This window comes from Taeniopygia guttata, chromosome 6 (assembly GCF_048771995.1).
Source record: "Taeniopygia guttata chromosome 6, bTaeGut7.mat, whole genome shotgun sequence".
Lineage (NCBI taxonomy): Eukaryota > Metazoa > Chordata > Aves > Passeriformes > Estrildidae > Taeniopygia > Taeniopygia guttata.
The window spans coordinates 24,016,573-24,030,621 of NC_133031.1; positions in this window are offsets into that span (position 1 = coordinate 24,016,573).

A 14,049-nucleotide genomic window follows, 5' to 3' on the forward strand; every position below is an offset into this window, starting at 1 on the left:
GCCATCAGGAGTCTGCTGAACCTGGGCACCTATATTTCATAAACATCATGGCTTTAGTTCTCCAAACCTAGCTTCTGGAAATACTTTCTCCCTCCCTGAAGGCCCATGGCAGGCCTACACCTGCTCACCTCTTACGGAAGCACTTGACCTTTCTCCTGGTGCTTTTGAGCACTGCTGCCATTTACAATGTTTAAATGTCAGTGTGATGCCCTCCAGGGGTCCAGAGGATTGAGCTACAAAACACTTGAAGGTTGCAGATGACGTTGGTGATGGTCACCAGGCTGATCTAATTGGTTCTGCACCCTAGCATCTGTTCAGAAACCAAATTGCAGGAGCAGGGATAGGGGCACGTATTGATCATCACAGGCTATCATACCAGTGCATCTCCAAAGTTCAGATTTTGTGGTTCTGCATAGTTACAACTTCAAAGCCTCCTCCAGTGGTGGATACGGCCCCTGGAAAATTCATAGGAGGCTTCAAAGCCAGACAACTAGCAGGAAAAAAACTCTTATGACATATATGGCTGGAAGGTCTAGGTATGCACCAGCTCCTGAAGTGCTCTGTGCCTCCAGACATTCATCCTGCTCTCCTTCTGGCCATCCCAGTGTCTTGTCCCAGGGCAGCTTTGGGTGATCCAATACCCAAAGTACCGGTGCAGGCACTTCAAAACATCCCCTGGGGGACTGAAGGAGCCCTCCTGTGCTGGGTGTTGTACAAACACTGCATGGGGGAAAAGTCCTCTTTTGCCCTAGCAGGAAAACTGATATCCATAACTGGCAAAGGAGCGTGTTGCACTTACTGGGAGTCAAATCCACCTGGCTGGGTGTTGCCAAAGGGCAAATTAGATCTGAAACCCATCCCTAAGGGTGAATCTAAGAGCAGAGATGGTCTAACTGTACAGTCTGGATATCTGGAGAGAGCCAGTAATGTCAATGTCTGGAGCTCTGCTCTGTACTGTTGGACCCCTCCTCCCACTCTCAGGACAAGAGGATGCACAGCCCTAATGCATATCTATTAGTCAAAGTGTTCTCCTCTTAGGTAAGCACTTTGGGAAGCTTGCCTAGTCCCTCACAGTAATACTCCATTAGTCCTTCATTTCAATTAGTGGGAGGAGGAGTGGGAGGGGATGGGAAGAGCAGGAGGAAGTTAACAACCGATTTGGGTTGATAAACTACGTAAGAGGTTTGTCAAAGACAGGAAAAGGAATAAAAGCAGTCAAACCTCAAATGTTTGCAGGACAAATGCTTAAAAGTACTGAAGAACAAGGTGTAGTAGACAAGGGCTCCTGAATTCTCCCCAAAGGAGGGGGCAGGATGCAGCCCCCCCTCTGTCCTTTGGGATGGGGGAGCAGGTAGCACCTGGAGCTTGGATGGGAATGGCAGCCCCTTGCCAGCAGTTTGATGGATCTGTTATAGAGTTCAACCAGGATGAAAAAAAATGAGTAAAAAATTAAAATGAGGATATAATCTGCTGTTTTGTCCACAGCCTTCTTTATAGAGTTTTCCTCTTCTCCACCATCAAGTTTAATGCAAACATGCCCCCAGACAGCAGGGCAAGGGTAGAGGACCTCAGTGTTCAGAAGAAATCAGATTGGCTTTGTGACATGCCATGAGAGGTGACAGTTAAACCCCAGAGGGCAGAGAGTGTCCTTTTTCAGGAGATCACTGGGGTCCAGGTCCCACTGTCTGAGTAATGTCAGTCACTGCTCTCCATAGCTCGAGAAACCTTCCTAACCCTGGAGGTATCCAAACCTGGAAAGGACTCACCTGTGATAGGGAACAGGCTCTAGGCAGATCCAGCAGGAACCAGTCATTGGAGAAAGCAACTGTTTGGGCAGCACAGCATATGACTGTCTCTCAGCCCAGCTCTATCACCCCGTCACAAAGCGCCCCAGCGACAGAAGCAAGGGCGGGAGAGGATGGTCCCTCCCAGCCCCCAGCCCAAAACCAGCCCACCAGCACTCTGAGCAGCACTTCCCTCCCCTCCAAGCCTCTCCTCTTGCTGTGCCAATCGTCCGGGCTTCAGGCAGAGCTGATTCATAGAGACAGCTCTCCCGGCAGCCGAGAGCAGTCTCGGCTGGATTTGCCCCCAGACGCAAGAAAGCCTTGGACAGATAATTCATCGTGCAGCCCGACGCAGCCGAGACAAGGCCAGGAGCTGTACAGAGCAAAAATAAAAAAGTCACCGGGACTCCCCATATCATATATATATCAGCCAGCAACAGCTCCATCGGGAGCAAAGGTATTCAAGCATTGGAAAGAGAGTGCTTAGCAGTAAAATAGGTCCTGGAAGCCCTCGGGCACTATTTACTGGGGAATGAATCTACCTTGGTGACTGATTGCAGCCTTTTAACCTGGATAAATCAGATGACAGATAAGAGCGTCTCCCAGGTAGCCCTGCCGGCAGGTACCTCCATTACAGCCCCATCCATTTCAGCCAGCTCTGTCACCCACCAGGGGACTCGTAGCCTACTGTGTGGGGTGAGCCCTGTGCCGGGATCAGTTGGCACAGGTGCCTTCTGGTTTTTGGGCACCTCTGCTCTTCTCTTTATGTCAGGGAAGGCAAGGAAAACTTTTCCAGCTAGAAAAGAAGCAAAAGCAGCTGCAAAGCTGAGGACTCATCCCTCCCTGTCTCTGTAACTCCAAATCAACCCATACCCCAGACTGCTGCTGGGGGTGGGGAAAGGACATGGAATAGATGCCAGCCTAGGTTTCTGCGCTACACCACTCCAGCACACTTTTCTCATCTGCAGAGGGCACCTTCCAGGCTGCTTGCAGCAGGACCCATTACAGTTTCTGAATCAGCCTATATCACATCTCAGAGATGGCAGAGACAAAGCCATCCCCAAAGCCACTTATACTGCAAGGACAGCCATCAGCTGGGAAAGAAGCTTGATTTATATAAGGACACTTACAAGTCATGAATGCTCACAGGCAGGAGTGAACAGGTAGCCTGTCTCAGTCTTTCATTTTGAGAGATGCCCTGTCGGCTACCTCATGGCATGCATTAACTAGGATCCAAGTGGCATATGCAGCTTCCCTGCTTATCCTGTCTCAGAAACAAGCTGCAAGTCTTCCATCTCCCTCTGTGGCTCTCCAGCAAAGCAGTCAGGAGCAGTGGCAGTGCTGCATGAGCGTGGCAGCCCCTGGCCATGTGCTTTCAGGCTCAGGGCATGCAGGGCTGGTTTTGCATGCACTGTCCTGCCAGGTCAGCCACAGCCCACCGAGGCAGGTTAACAGCATCAGAGTCTGCCCCAGGCAAGCTGGTGCTTCTCCTTTGTGTTTTCCTGCCTGTTTTTCCCCTTTGAACACTCAAAACTTGCAATCACACACTTAACATCCACAATTTCAGCCACTGCCAAGTCTAGGCGCCATCCTATCCCATTTCTGCTCCTAATGCTTTTTATTGCTGCTTCAGCCTTTGGAGGGCTCCAGTAACTCACCACTCACCCTGCAACTCTCCCGACACAGCAAGGAGTGCTCATGAGTGCACTGACATTTCAACAGCCACTTGAGCAATTAGTACTCAATAAATCCCTTTATCTTTCAAAAAGGAGAACCAGTCCTTTCCACAATGCAGCTTGCCCACAGGCACCTTCCTGGGGCAGAGTAGAGACCTTATCTCCTTCCCTCTACTGCTTTGTAGATTTGAGGAAGATCACAAAGGGCACAAACAGGTGTTCTAGCACCTTATAACCCAGTCCTGTGCTCTACTGCTCTCTCCAGCACAGCTCCCACCCAGGGCCAGATGCTGATGTTCAAGAGAATTAATTATCCAGATGAGGTAATAATCCTAAGCAGAGCACTGGGTGGAGAGGAGTTAAAGGAACAGTGCTTTTGTCTCTGAGATAGACTCTGGGGTTAGAAAACCTCACAATGCTCCACCAGTGCTCCCAAACAAGAGACTACTGAAAACTTTGAAAGCAGACAAGTGTGGGAAGGATGCAAGGGAATTAAACTTTGGCTTAGGAAGTTGGATCAGCATGGTCTGGAAAGTGCAAAATTGTTCCTGAGTTTCTGTGCCTTGGCACAATAGCTTCTGGAGTGAGAATAGGAAACAAAATCAAACTGACATATCTTGAGTCTCTCCATATGGAAGTGCTCCCTACCATGCCATTCCTGTGACAGCTGGGTGCCAGTTTCAGCTAGAGGCATGCAGAGCAGGCACGGGATGTTAACTGGGGCTGAATGCAGAGCCGTGCATGTAGTACAGGGACAGTGGTGCCCCAGTTGCACCAGAACATGCACAGTGATGCTCAGTCTGCCAGAAACCCCCAAAATCTGTCATTAACCATTTCTGGCTGATTTAAACTCATCAGACTGCAATTTTTGGAGTTGCTGAAATGAGCAGGAACTCCTTGTCAGGGTTATTCCTGAGAAGCCTGCAAAAGGGGTTTCTTCTCTGCAGCAGCTGTTAATCATGTTGGGAACCAGAAGAGGATTTGATGCAGCAAGCTGCCTCTCATTGGGAAAATCCAGGCAATGCCCTAATGCCCTGCAACTGCTCTGCTCTCTGTAGTGGTTTGGATCAAGTACCTGATCCCTATGGGAATTACTTTTTTTTTCAAATTTTTTTTTTTTTGTGGTAGGGTTTTTTTCAGTGGGATTGCTCCCCCGATCTAGCCTCCATACATCCTCAGGGACAGCAGACCTGAACGGGGTTAGACAAACAGCTTGGCTGAGCAGCAGGGGTGAGGGTGCCCTGGGGCAGGATTAATCCCGGCTTGACACATTTCCCACACAGCAGAGCATTCGAGCTGAGATGGAGATGCTCCAGGGAGCCGGGTAGGGGTGGGTAGGCTTCGGGGACCAGGACGTTCCCTCTACTCAGCCACACAACCTGCAGCATGTCCCTGCCCCATTCTAGGGGCATGATGCAGATAGGACAAGAAGGCAGTGACTGCATGTCTGTCCAGACCGGTCTGCCAGTCCAGTCCGGTTCCACATACCCAGGAGGTCAAAGAGAGATGAAGCCGTGTGCGTGAGGACTGGAGAGCACCGAGGATCCACACAGAGCCTGACCTCCCTATCCATCAGAGATCGCACCCTGGAAGCTTATTCAGCCATCATTAGTATGCAAAGACTGTGATCCGAGGGAGGGGGGAGAAAGAAAGGGAGAGGGAGGGTGGGGGGAGAGAGGGAAGGGAGAGAGAAAGAGAGAAAAAGCCAGTTGTTTTATTCATGGCTGGTGATATTATAGACTGAGTGAAAATCACATTATCGTAATGGGAAAGTTAGAGTTGCCGTGATGATGCCCTGAAGCTTGTGTGCTGATTGGGGTGTGATTGCTATCTGTATTTATATGTAGAAAGCAAAGTTCACTGCCAGTTCAAGATGGTGGAGCCTGCTTCTTCATGCTACATAATTCTTCAGTAGGGAGAAGCTCAGAGCAGCCGGGACTGCTGAGCAGGCGTGGGGGCTCCCGCCGTGCGGGGCCGCGGGCAGGGATGGTCTGTGCTGCTGCCGAGCCGGGAGCGGGCTGGGGCAGCGGCTGGCAGGGATGGGGGCAGTAGGTGCGAGCACCCGGGTGCGTTTGTCTGGGAGTAATTCTCACAGCCCTGGTTGTCCGTGATGCCAAGGAAACTGAGCCGCGGTTTCAGTTTTGAGGATCCAGAGGGATGGAGGCTGCAGAGCAGCGAGAGGAGGGGATCAATGTAAATGTCGTGGTGCTGTTTGCAGGCTGCAGAGGACTGCAAGGGCTTTGGGGATGTGAATTATTGATGCCTCTGGTGATTCTGTGAGATGGAGAGTCAGCGTGACATTCTGTGGACTCTGCATGTCCCATCCATTAGCCAGCTTTCCCCGTCGGCCCCCAAAGACTTCTTGGGTGAAGAAGCAACCTTGGACTTTCCTACTTCAAACTCCAGCTTCAGCTCTACAGCTGGGATGGTGCTGGGTCTCCGTGCAGCAGCATGTAGTGGAGATGTAGGTGAGTCCTTTTGGAATAAATCCATGCAAAGAAAAGGATGATGCTCAAAACCCACCAACCTCACTCCTGCCAGCCCTGTCACTCATGTCTGGCTGCTGTAGATCCTGGTCCCATCCTGCTGCTGGCATCCTGGAGAGCCTGTAAGTCCAAGAACATGTTCCAGACCAGGAGCTACTATCCATCATACAGCAGCACTTGGGAAACCTCCTGTGGGATGAGGACAAGTCATGATCACCAGCTTCCCCCAGGCAGTCACAGAGAGGAGATCCAGGGATGAAAAGTTACTGCTCTGCCTGGAACTCAAGCAAGTGCCCTGATACTGCAGCCCAAGGCAACTTCCAGGCACCAGTTTTTTAGATACCAAAGTGACACACATTAAAAAGATAAACTATGAACTGTGCATCTGTCAGCAGTAACGCTGAGGTTGTGCTGGCGCCCCAGTGTCCCTGAGTTCTCCTACCAAGGACACACTTTCCAGCAGGCTCCTGCATCTGCAGAGGCGTGTAGGCATCCAAGGGGTGCATTTACATTGTGTTTTTGGGCACAGTTTGAGAGAATAACAAAAATCAAAGGTTGAGGGAAACAGGGGGTGAGTTATTAAAAAACAAAAGAGGAAAATAAATATAACTAGTCTTGCAGAGGTAAAGTGAGACAGATATTGGAGAGTTGGGAAGAACAGAGAAATATGCTAAGTTCTTTCTTTCAGTGGGGTTTATAGCAAGCTTAAATGTGCTCTACTCCCACTGGAGAACCTTCTTAGTCAGCTCAGCTGTGTGCCTCCCATCTTGCTGTTGCTTTTCGCTTTCACCCCGCCATGAGGACCTGCAGCACTGTGGTGGGAATTTCCTGTGCCTCTCCAGACTCCTGACCCTTTGGTTTTCTATGCAGTCATTTGCAAACACACCTAGTGTATGAAATGCTCTTCCATTCACATTTTGTACTGATGCAAATGGCACAAGGTGCAGCTCCCAGAGCCGTGTCCCTCGGATTTTCTCTCACAGTTCAGGGCATGACACAGCCTGGGAGGAGACAGGAAAAGTCTGAATTGTGCCTGGCTTATGTGGAGAGCTGGTGCAGAGCAGAGCAGAGGGACTGAGGGATGCAGTTGCTCCACAGAGACTGCTCAGCAGCAAGGTCAGAGGGAAGGACAAGTTTTCCATTCCAGGCAGAGCTCAGACCTGGCCCTTCCATGACACGTGGTGGCAGAGCCAGCTCCTGGGTGCCAAACCCCCTGTGGCCTCGGCACACCAGATGGATGCTCATGTTCCTGAAAGAGCAGCCATTACCTCGTCCGCCTCCCTCCCACTGAGGGAGTCAAATGCAGCTCCAAAATGTCCCATGCTGCAGAGCAGAGACTGCCTGCGACCCCACCTGTCCCCTCCACCGACCATCACAGTGTGGCTGCCAGCCAGGACACCCCGTGTGTCAGACTCGGGGTAGGCTGGGACCAAAGGACAGTGAGCTGGGATGGGCAGGAGGCAGCAAGGGGCTGGCTGGAGACACAGGAGAGCATGAAGGCTGCCAGATGGGCCCAAAAGCAAGAGGAAAGGAGGCTGCAGGGCACTGGGAACTGGGCACAGGGACAGCAGAGCCAGAGTGAAGGTCAGGCTATGCATACAGGCAGTTGGGGAACATCCCTGGGGAAAAATACAGCCTGGGGTACCTCATGACTGCCTGTGATGATGGCTAGTGGGAACTGCCTAAATAGCTGCTCATGAGCAGCAGCATCAGGTGGCCATGCCCAGCTCCTCATCCCTGGGCATGGCAGTACCAGCTGTGCCTGGCTCTGGCACCAGGCTGACATCTCCCCCTCTCCTCAGCTGCAGGAGAGGCTGTGCCAGGGACACAAAGAGAGAGGGGCTGCTCTGAGCTGCCTTTGTGCCATGCAAGCTCTACCATGGCCAACAGCTGGAGACCACAACCCACTTAGCTCCTTCCTCAGGAGCCTGCATGCAGGCATTTGGTTGAACGTGTGTGGGGCACACACACGCATGTGTCATTAGGGAGAACAAGCACACACTCATGAAGCAGGAGCCCAAGCTCCAAAAACCTTATAAGCAGGAGCCCAAGCTCCAAAAACCTCATTTCATCATTTCCCACTGCTTGGCACCCCTGCTCTTTTTTTGGTTTTTTTTTGCTAGTGCATGCAAACAAATAAAGAAAATGACATCTCACAGACACAGACCTCAGCAAACACCTACACAAGACTGAAGGTCTCCTCCTGCCAAACACCCACATGGAGCTCTGTCACACACAGCAATACACTGTTGTCCCAACACACCCACGTGGGATCCTTGCAGCCAGCACTGACTGCTTCACAAACTTCTCAGCCCAATTTATGTGGTGTTTATTCTGTGTGCGGAGACATCACCCACAGGCTCAGGCACTGCCAACCCATGTAAGCCAGGTAGTGGGAACATGGCAGACCTAGGCTGCACAGCCTACAGTAACCAAAGTGGTACAAACATCTGGGTGTTCCCATATGAACATGGGTGCGCGCGCGCACACACACACACACACACACAGAGGTATTCTTTTTACCCAAGCTGCCCAGGCCAGGATGCCCCTAGCTCCCTGTTTCCCATGGCACTGCCTTTTTCCTGTCCCTAGCTTATCAGTTTTTCACAGTTTAACCAGAATCAGCAACTTCTGTCACCTGCTGCTACCTGGTGCATCCCTTCCCATGCTGGCTAAGTCTGTTTGAACCCACAGATGTGTGATTAAACACGGTGAGTGTTAGTGGCGAAGCACTGCTGCGCGCTCCCCGTATGGCTGATGAGCGTGCAGCTGGAGCAGAGCTCCCTGGGGTACCCTGCTGCTCGCTCAACATGCACCAGGTTGGGGGGAGGAAGGTGTCGACATGGCAGGGAGGGTATTTAAGCATTAAGCCATTTCTTTTCCCTACAAGGATTCTGAAAACTGCAGCTTTTCCTGCCTAGGTATGTCTGGCTGAGCCTCTGACAGGGAGACTGGAAAGACTTTCCTTTGTAGAAAAGCTGGAGAGAACAGGGAAGTAGTGATTGTGAAGAAGAATGTAAGGGAGTGGAGAAAACTGTGCAGAATAGCAAAAGCAGCTGCTGTGTCGTCTCCCAGTCTTGCCACACAAAATTCAAGGGGCTTCCAGGGGAACCAAACAGCAGAGAACATGGAGGTGACACAAGGAGTTTGTTCCTCACTGCCACATGATGATGCTGAGACCAGAGAAGAATATATCACCATATATGTTTTCAAAGGGGAAACTTTGCTTCACAAGCTCCAGCACATGGATCACCTTCTAGCTTCTCTCAGTATGTGTTCCCTAGATCCCGGGGAGTTTGGTTTCCAGAAGACTCCCCTGGTTTATGTAGCCTGTCAACCAGAAGCAGTGAGACTGACCCCAATGTGTTCTGTGCTGCAGGGGAGAGGAGTGAACTGAAAGCTGCCTTGATCCAACACACTAGAAAAACCTTTGCTGGTGACTTGCCCAAACAGAGCATATCATAAGCTCAGAGCACTTGGTCCCTTTCCCAAGCTCATCAGTGGGAAGCATTTTGGGTCAGATTTAAGATGCATCAAGAGCCATCTGAGGATAGATCCCAGAGAAAAGGGACAGAGAGGTTTCACATTTGCCTCAAGTAAATAACAGCATTCTTGCAAGTCTAGTCCAACCTACAGAAACACAGGGACACACTTGAGTAATGCAGTAAAAATCCTCTCACAGTACAGGACTGACCCGCTGTGTTCTCACTGCTCCCTGCCATGGTCCTGGCCAACAGACCCTACTCAGCTCCTCTACTTCCCTCCCTAACTGGACACAGCATCAGGGCAGCCTCCCAGTGCCATGGGCATGGGATAACCACCTGGGTCAGGATGCTGTCTGCCTCATTACTGATGGGAGGAGTGACATGTGGCTTACATTCAGCATGCCAGCCACTGTTGCCCACAGCAGTTCCAGGGGTGTGAAGAGTGAATTACTATGAACATCCGATTTTGGAGTGTGCTCTCTTGCCTTTTTCCTGATGAAATTAGGGCTTTCCTTGGAGAGGGGACACAGCTGGAAACATGCTAGTGGGGCTGAGGAGCAGCATGGGACAGAGCAGCCTGCCAGGCTGGGGAGCTAGCACTGCCCATGCCAAGGGACATGGGCACCAGGTCGCACTGCCTCTCTTATTACCTCTCTCAGCTCTGTCTTTCTCTGGAGGACCCCTTCAAGACACCCGTGCACAGCACAACTCCATCTGCTCCCAGCACTGCAGCTGCTGACTCTTACTCCTGTCTCTTGCTTATTTTCCTGTAAACAGCCCTTATTTTTCCTGTCTTCACTTCTCACTGGGTATCTCCTATCAGCCTGCATCCAAACCCTGCCTCATTGCTTCTATCTTTTCTGTGCTTGCTCCAGGTCTTGCTGGCCTCACCACCAGGCTCCTTGCATCCCTGTGTCCTGATATAATGGGGAGCAGATTTGGGGCAGCGCTCTTCCCAGAGCAGGCCCTGCACCATGGAAATGCTGAGGTGGCTGTTCTGCTACACACAGAGGGTTAATGTGTAGAGAGCAACTCAGGAGCCTGTAGGACCATGGAGCACCATTCCTGGGGAATTAGTGCCACGCAAATCGACATTGCACTCTGCAGCTGGTTTCCTCTGTGCAATGCCTTGTGCCAACAATTACTGCAGGCAGGAAGAGGAAGATAAAGGGATGAATGGGTGGTTCATGGAAGATCCCTGGATGGATGGACGGATGAAGGACAGCCCAGATGGGTGCTAAGTCCAGTCAAGGTTCCGGTCTAAATTCTTAAATTCCTTATATTAATTTACTTTTCCCATCTGCTGTAGTGAAACCAAACACCCCCAACTTTTCCTTATTCGCACTTTCTGATATCAGTGTGATGCCATTCTGTTGGTGCTTTGCTTGCCAGCCCCTTTCTGCACAGAATAAAGCACTGCAGCGAAGTAGCCAGGACTAACATCCTTCCCACAAGAGGATCACTCCCTCAGGACCAGACACTGGATACTCCTGAGTCTGTATTTTCCCCTGTCCTACCTGTGACATTGTGTAGTCTGATCAGCTACCAAGACCTCTGCATTCATCTTCTGCACCCTACAAGTGTTCAAGGACAGATTGGATGAGGCTTTGAGCAACCTTGTCTAGTTGATGGCATCCCCGCCCTTGGCACAGGGGTTGTGACTAGCTGAAGTTTAAGGTCCCTTCCAACCCAAACAATTCCATGGCTCTATGAGACAGGTATGACCATTCCAGGACTTTGGGAAACAGAGAAGGTTGCTAGTCCCTGTCTTCCCCAAACACCCTGTGATTTGCACAGCATCAGAAAAGTCTGCAGACCTCTGTGTTGTGGAGGAAATTTTCCTTCACTGGTCAGCAGTATGGCTGCAGTTACCCAGGGACACAGTTCATGGGCACAAGACAGCAGCAATCTCCCTCTTTACTAGATTTCAACCCCTTGGCTCACCCCACCTCACATCTGCTGCCTGTCGCAGGAGCCAACTGGTCAGAGGGCACGCAGAGATCCTGGGAGGGTGGTGCTTTGCATTCTACAAGCAGTTTTGGGAAAAGCAACAAGGTGTTACTTGGAAGGAATCAGTGGACTCATAGCCTTATTTTCCTTGTGAAATGAGAGACAACAGAACTGGTGATGCTGATGTTTTAGAAGGGAAGGGCAAAGGATAACCCTGCTCATGAGCTGTGCTCATCTGCAGCAAATGCTGATGGAGCCGGGTGACAAAATATTTTGGACTAAATGTTTTTTAAAGCACACCAAACCCTTTGCAAAAAAACTTTTCACTTCAGTAGAACTCCCCTAGTTATTGTTTTGTTTATGATTCTGCAAAGCCCTTGAGTCCAATTTGGGTCTTAGCAAGGCAAGAAAAAAAAAAATAAAAACAGGAGTTTTCTTCTAATTCTTGGAAAGACAAGCATATTTTACAAAAACTGGATTTGAAAGCTGATTTTGGAAGAGAGGAAGGGCAGGTTGCTTCCAGCCAATACTCCTCTGGAGTATTTACTCATTGATAGGAAAAAAAAAGGAGAAAAAGTGAAGTCATTGGCAGTTGCACACAGACTTGGGAAGGCAGAAGGAAAATGTCAATGCTATGTCACAACTCTAGCTGGTACAAGACAGCTCTTAAACAGAGATGTGAAAGGGCTGTTTGGGATCATGTACCCTCCATTCCATAAATTACAGCTGAGTTGATGGGGGTAGAGCAATGCTGGACTGGTCAGCGGTTTTGGGAAGAGGTCCCAGATGGCTCCTATTTCATTCAAAGTGGGTCACCTGCCCCACCTCCTGTTCCCTCTCCATTTCAGACCTGGTGTTGTCTAGCAAAATCTTTGCGTGGTGGGGGGCACCTTGCTGTGGCCCTTCGATCTCACCCCCTTGCCTTTCTGAGGAGACATTTGCGGGGTGAGTAGAGCTGGGGGGATGGAGTCAGCCACCCCCCTTGTCCCACATAATTCAGGATCCCATGGCATTGAGTCCCTGTGGGCCAAAAAAGCACTGGCACGGTGCAGCTGGGCAGGCTGTCCCGTGGGCTGTAAATCATGCCTGCACATTCCTTCAGTGGCATTTTGCTCAGGACATATTCCCCCCTTCAAAAAGTATAGCAAGCTTGCACCCCGCACCTCCCCACTCCTGCCCAAGCAAGCTGCAGCAGTCCCCATCCCATGGAAGAACACTCAGCCCCTTCTTGTAATTTTTGAGCATGAAGAAGCATTAAACTGTAATCTACCTTCTTGGCACTCTTTCTCCTTCCTTCCTTGTTCTTCTCCATCCCCAGTCTCCTCATACTTCTGGGTTCATAAATCTTAATTGTGTCTGTGACTTGGGTTTTCATTTCCCCTTTCTCTTGCTCTCTTTCAGTCTTGATCTTTCTTTTTTTTTACGATGTTAATTAATCATATTTAGGTCTGGTCCCAGCTGTTACCATAAGGAGACTCCCTTGCCAGCCCCCTCTCCCCGCCCCCAGCCCAGATGCATGTCACTTTTGGATAAATCCAGCCAGTTGGAGGAATTCTTTGATTGTCCAACAGCGAAGGCACCGGGTGATCCATCACACTCCCCGTGCCACCTCTGTGATGCACCATTTGCAGCACTGCTCCCCTGGGCATGGCTCACCCTATCTCCATCTCTAAGGAGTTCCTGCTCCAGAGGAAGAGTCTCTCTGTTCAAAGACATGCTGAGGGGTTTTCACAAGAAGCAGGACCTGTCAGCCCAGCCTTATGTGGATGTGATTGAGGGGCTCCTGCCTCCAAGGCCTCATCCTGTCTGGAAGGGATGCAGAGGGGAGAAACAGGGCTCATTGGGAAAGCATATGGGGGCAACCTTGGCAGAGTTTCTGGGAGGTCCAAGTGTAAGGTCAGGCCCTGCAATCAGTCTTCCCCTGTTCTTCCATCCCCTCCCTTCTCTGTGGCTGGCGCTGCTCCCTTGGAGCAGGAGCAGTGTTTGCATCAGCTGACAGGGCTGGCACATCGCTGTGCCACATGGCATCCCATCTCCAGAGGTGACCTTGTATCTGACACTGCTGGGACACATGGGGACATGCAGGGAGGTGGCTCAGAGTGCCCATGCTCTCCAGAGCCTGCTGCCAATAGATATTCAGTATCAAAAAGAAGAAAAAAAAAAAAAAAAGGAAAGATCCCTCAATGTGCTACTTAGGATGTTTGGGAATCCTTGCTTTGGAAAGACAGAGGACTAAAATAACAGAGGTGGGAAGGGTCAGGCATACCATAACATGGTGGATGCACAAAGGTCCCTGTGAAGGGGTAAGGAGGAAAAGAGGGATGCAGGCAGAGCCCAAGGGTGCAGGGAGAGCCCAAGGATACAGTGAGAGAAAAGGGTGCCTGAGCAGCAGTGGCAGAGCTGCAGCTGGGGAGCTTTGGGAGAGATGCAGAAGCCATGGAGGGCTCCAGCAAAGGGGACAAGGTTGGACATCAAAGCCCTGGACTATGTATTCCAGCTGATGTGTGAGTGTGACTAAGGCATGGATTCAACTGGCTTCCAGCCATGGCCAGCTGGCACTGGCTCCCAGAACTTCCATAAATGCTTGCCTCTAGTGCCCAGTGCTTTGTTACTCCCCAGCAATGCACCAACCTGTCACACCAATAATCACATGGGCCAGAAATGTGAA